This window comes from Gorilla gorilla, chromosome 1 (genome assembly GCF_029281585.2).
Source record: "Gorilla gorilla gorilla isolate KB3781 chromosome 1, NHGRI_mGorGor1-v2.1_pri, whole genome shotgun sequence".
Taxonomy (NCBI): Eukaryota; Metazoa; Chordata; class Mammalia; order Primates; family Hominidae; genus Gorilla; species Gorilla gorilla.
In genome coordinates, this window is record NC_073224.2 from 25,783,914 (window position 1) to 25,789,913 (window position 6,000).

Consider the following 6,000-nt stretch of genomic DNA (forward strand, 5'->3'; position numbering starts at 1 on the left):
TTCTCACCTTCACAGTTCGTTGAAGCATCTCACAATAATCCCTAGGCACAAGCTGCACTATCTTCCTGTCCACACCGAATCCATAGAAATGATAGAAAATATATTTTGAAAAATATGTATTTGCACCTCAAAACAAGAAGGAGAACTTAGGTGACTTGGAAACTTGAGACATCTCCAGGAGAAAACAAAAGGAAGCCTCAGATGCCAGGCCTGTGCTTTAGAAAGCTTGCATCTCTTACACACACATGTACACACACACACACATTGATCAGAGAACATCTGGGAGCCTGGGGCCTGTGGTCCAGTGCTCAGCTCTGGCACAATGAGACCCGTAGTCTGAACATCTGCCCTTGAGATGAACACAGCTCAGGCCCCAGGGAATTACTCCACAGCTTTGCCCACTGTCTTCTCTTCCATTCTCTTCCCCAGGCCAAGCAGTGACAATCAGGGGCCTTGTCTCTAAATACGGACAGTGAGTGTGGGAGCCTGGGATGGAGAGAACAGAGCCCCAAGTGAATAGCAACACCACGGTGAACATGGAGGCACCTGTGTACCTTATCCAGTGGTCCAGACAGTCCTTCCGCTACTACTGCTAACATTGGAGCAGGTGGGGGCAGTGGTGAACAAGCTCTCCCTCTCCTGAGGAACTGAGGGGCCTTGACCACAGGGATTAGAATGCAACTTTGAATCACCAGATGCTTGAAAAAAATAAGCCCCACAAAAGGAGATAACAAACTGAACTTACACCTGAGGGCACAAAGTTAATGGAATGATCAGAACAGGATTGTTGCAAAGCAAACTTAAAATTCACAAAGAAATAAAGGAGGGTGTTATATCCATAAGGTAAGAATAGGTGGTTATGAAACAAGAACATGTAGCTTTGAAAATAGACCATTTGGTTATCTTGGAAACAGAAAATACAACTTTGCAATAGCAACAGATCCTTCATTGGCAAAGCTGGAAGTCAGAACAGGCAGGAGGAATGCTTTTCAAGTTCTGAGAAAAAAAATGTGAATGCAATTCTATATCTAGCCGAATGAACATTTAAGAGTGGGGATGAAGTAAAGACATTTTCAGTCATATAAGATCTTTAGAAGATATTCTCATATATAGACTCTACCTGAAAAAATAACCAAAGAATGTGTTCCAGTTAGAGGATACAAGAATCCCAGAGCAAGAAGTGTTATACAAGGTATAATAGTAAGAAAAAGTAAGCAAAATATATTCTTTGTTTAAAAAAGGCTTTTATTACAAATGTGAACCTAAATTTGCAGAAAATGTCACGTAATATGTATATATTACAGATACACAGGTAAAGCTGGAGGTAGTGGGTATTGGAAAGTCTGTGTATCTGAGGGAGATAAAAAGTGTGTTAGAGTTCCCGGCTTGCATTAGGAGAAACTATATCAAGCTGAACCATATCAACTTACCATTTTTGTAAATTAAAAAATGGTCTGATATCAGCAATTTCACATGTGCATATAGATAAAAAATGATTCTACAAAGATATCCATGAAAAGAAGAGAAATCAAATACTGAACTTTCAAATCAATTGAGGGGAACAAAATGGGTGGTATTTCACAGATAAAGAAATGAAGATATTTAATCAGTTGCTTTGGATTGGAACCTTGGTCTAGTCCTGACTCCCAGGACTCCAAGGTTACTTCAGAACAAAAGGAAAGGACAAAAACACCAAGCAACCACAAAACAAAGAGCTAATGAACAGAACAGAGATCCTGCCATAGCCCCTCCCTTCTTTTTCCTTAGTCCCTCACTCTTGCTGGGGGTTACTTCGTTGGCACCAGGCACCTCACCCTAGGGACCCACGCTGGATGCTGGAAGTTCCTCCCTGGCAAACAGAAATGTATGAAGAGTGCAGATTGCGTTAAGTTATATCCCCTGGGGTGAGCTGATCATTCACTCTAACCTCTAGGGACCTCTGCATTCTCTCCCCTCTGCTCTCCAGTGGGCACACACTACTCCATTTGGGCTGCTAAAACAAAAATACCTTAGGCTGGGTAAATTATAAACAAGAGAAATTTGTTGCTCACGGTTCTGGAGTCTGGGAAGTCCAAGATCAGAGTGCCAACAGATTCTCTGCTTCATAGGTGGTGACTTGTTCCTCACATGGTGGGCAGGGCCAGGGAGCTCCCTCCAGCCTTTTTTATAAGGGCAACTAGTTCCATTCACATGAGCTCCACCCTTGTGACCAAGTTACCTTCCAAAGGTCCCACCTCTTTGTATTAGGGATAAAGTGGAATCTTTGGGTAAGATCCCCACCCCCCAATCAAAAGGGGAAAGCTTCTGGTGGGGAGAGTCAAGGGGCTGTCAACCCTCAGTCCTTGTACTTTTGGATGGCTCCATATTACAGCCAGTGCTCTAAACAGCTAGGGACAGGCTCTGGCTTGTAGGGAAGAGGCCCTTGAGCCTCCATACCCCACCCCAACCAAGGAGGCCAAAAGGAGGTCAGCATGGGGTCTGTGGATACCACCGAGGGGGCTTCTACCTAAAGCTGCTCATGGAGCTTACCCCATGTGAGTTAGTTGGGGTTCAACAGAATCAATAGTGTGTGTGTGTGTGTGTGTGTGTGTGTGTGTGTACTTTCATAAGTTGGGGAATCAGTTCAAGAATTGTGGAGGCCTGAAAGTCTGAAATTTGCAGGACAGGCTGGCAGGCTACAGACCCAGGGGAGTTGATGTTGTGGCTCAAATCTGAAGGCCGCCTGGAGGCAGAATTCCTTCTTCCTCAGGGAACCTTAGTCTTTTTTTCTTAAGATCTTCAACTGATTGGATGAGGCCCACACACATTATGGAGAATAATCTGATTTACTCAAAGTCTACTGATTTGAATATCAATCTCCTATAAAAAATACCTTCACAACAACATCTAGACTGGTGTTTGACCAAATACCTGGGTACTGTGGCCTAGCCAAGTTGACACATAAAATTCACCACCACTCCATGATTCTTTTCAGGGGATTTTTTTTTCAGTTTTTCAGGGGAGAGGGCAGCCATGGACTTTCCACATGCCTCATGACTGCAGAGTTGCAGCAAACAGGAGTATGAGAGTCAAGGGTTCTGAGTCTTGCTATCCATCTCTTATGAGAATACCAACTGTGCATGGCTATATAGTAAATGTTCTTCAACTCCAGGAGTTCAAGACCAGCCTGGGCAACAAAGTGAGATCCTGCCTCTACAAAAAATACAAAAATTAGTCAGGCACGGTGGTGCACATCTGTAGTCCCAGCTACTGGAGAAGCTGAGGTGGGAGGATCTCTTGAGCCCTGGAGTCTGAGGATGCAATGAGCTATGATTGCACCACTGCACTCCTGCCTGGGTGACAGAGCAAGACCCTGTGTCAAAAAACACACAAAACAAAACAAAACAAAAAAACCAGCCAGGCACGGTGGCTCATGCCTATAATCCCAGCACTTTGGGAGGCTGAGGCGGATGGATCACAAGATCAAGAGATCGAGACTATCCTGGCCAACATGGTGAAAAACCGTCTCTACTAACAATACAAAAATTAGCTGGGTGTGGTGGCACGCACCTGTAGTCCCAGCTACTCGGAAGGCTGAGGCAGGAGAATTGCTTGAACCTGGGAGGCCGAGGTTGCAGTGAGCCGAGATTGTGCCACTGCACTCCACCCTGGCAACAGACTGAGACACTGTCTCAAAAAAAAAAAAAAAAAAAAACCTCAGTCCATGGTGTTTTTTTACGGCCACTTGAGCTGTCCAAGAAATTTGGAGATGGGTGGACCTGGCTTTGCATGCCAGCCCTACCATTTGTTAACCACTTGACCTTGAATCTCTTGAAGAAAGAGTTCTTGAAAATAATTTGTGAGCTTCTAGGAGACAGTGTAGGCAGTCCCTGGCGCATAAAATGCAACTCACAAGCATTGGTTTCCTCCACTTGTCTGTAAGGCAGCTAGGAGGGTTTTCAGGGCCCAATAATGGGTACATGAAAATTACCTGGCTGTATCAAAGGAAAGGATAAAAACAGATGGAACTATTAACTCGGGTGATGTAAATACTGATATTTTGGAATGAGTAAAATTGCTTTGGATACCTTAATTCTGATGTGCTATCCTAAATTTCAGAGAAAACATGTAATGCTAGGATGTCTACATCAGACAGTAGAAAGCTGCTGAAGGAAGACTCCGGGGATTATGGATGAGCTCTGCCTGTAACTTGCAGTGTGGCCTTGGGTAAGTCATTTTACCATTTGTGGACACCTATTAAGGGGATTGGGCTGCTATCTTTAATTTCCTCCTAGGTGTAATAGTTTATGATTCTAGATACCAGTGTTTGTGTACTAAGCGTGCTATTTTATAATTGACATCAAGTGGTGTTAAGTGCTGTAACATGATGTTACTCAGCAACAGGCCTGTATAGTTTACAGCTAGAACAGTAATCATTCCCGAGAGCAGATGCCTGGTGTTTAATGAATTTTGCCTCTTACTACTCTTTTTGTGTGTGTGTGTGAATTGGTGCCTCCCTTCTCCCCCTACCTACTTACATAATCAGAGTCTAAATTCTGTTGACACAAGTTATGTAGTCTGGATTCTTCAGAAATTTCAGCTTATTTTGGAAACTCTGAATTCTATAATTTTTTTTTTGGATCTTGCAGAATAATCTTTTCCACTCCCCCAGAGAAACACTTTCAGTGCTTTTGTTTTGAATTAAAATAATAAATTCAACGTTATAAAGAAGAGGATGTTTTTCCCTGTGGAGTCCACCCTGGATCTAATCCTATTTTGTAAAAGCTTAACATTCATCAGAACTTGTTTGTGACATCCCCTCTTCTGAAGCAGCCCAGGACTCAGTCCTGCCACCCCTGTGACTTGGGCAAGCACCATCTGTCAAGTCCAGGTTGGGCCAGGCTGTCTGAGAGAAGGAGAAGGTATGAGGGTCCACTGAGTTTGCAGGGGCAACTCCTCCACTAGGCTTCTGCCACTCATGTGCTGTGCTTCAAAGACACAATCCCCAGCCTACAGAAGGATGAGAATGGGCAGTTACATCTACAGGCAAATGAGGCATAGACTCACAGTTGGATCCCCTTTTTTCTCTCCCAAATTCCAATCTCTCTAAAAAATACTGAACTTGTATTCAGAACACCTAACTTCCCATTTGGACCCTGCTACCACTAACTGTGTGGCCTTCAGTATGTCACTCAACTTCTGTATACTTAGTTTCCTCATACTCAAAAGAGAGCAATGGACTAAATTGGGAATGGCAAATACACGACTTGCACATTATCAGCTGCCCTGCCCATGCAAGGGCCAGACATCACTAATCAATTGTAGCACTCCCAGCACTTGAGAAAGCCATTATTAATCGATTGAGGTCAACACATAAAATGGTAACTGACATATCTGCATGAAATGACCTCTAAAGTCTCCTTCAGATTGAAGTATCAGAAAGTGGAATAGGTTGCCAGGGACCAGAATCTCTTCTACCTAGAATTAGGAAAGTCCTATTCGAAGGCAGAGCAATCGGTAAAATGAACTTAAAATTTCTGTGATCATTTAGCCACTGAACTCAACTAAGCCAACATTTATTAAACATCTTCTATGATCAAAGCTCTCTGCTAGTGATGCTGGGATGCAAAGATAATGACCACCCTTTATCTCAAAGAACTAAAAATTGCATAGAGGAAGCAGGCAGAATGGCCTACATGTAAATAGCAATACATAAGCAACACATGGGAGGCAAGGTGCTAGAAATAATTTTTGGCTGGGTGCGGTGGCTCATGCCTATAATCCCAGCACTTTGGGAGGCCGAGGCGGGCGGATCACCTGAGGTCAGGAGTTCAAGACCAGCCTGACCAATAAGGTGAAACCCTGTCTCTACTAAAAATAAATACAAAAAATGAGCCAGGCATGGTGGCAGGAACCTGTAATCCCAGCTACTTGAGGCTGATTCAGGAGAATCGCTTGAACCCGGGAGGCGGAGGTTACAGTGAGCCGAGATCGCGCCATTGCACTCCAGCCTGGGCAACA

The 6,000-nt window shown here is 43.8% G+C and overlaps 1 long non-coding RNA gene across 1 annotated transcript in view; it reads left to right on the plus strand.

Annotated features, from left to right (window-relative positions):
* Positions 1–4,200, plus strand: part of LOC129532009 (uncharacterized) — a 36,977-nt gene extending 32,777 nt beyond the window's left edge. The window contains exon 4 of the long non-coding RNA XR_008677572.2: positions 4,099–4,200. This is a non-coding gene — a long non-coding RNA (uncharacterized lncRNA). The remainder of the gene's footprint in view (positions 1–4,098) is intronic.
* Positions 4,201–6,000: the final 1,800 nt, after the last annotated feature.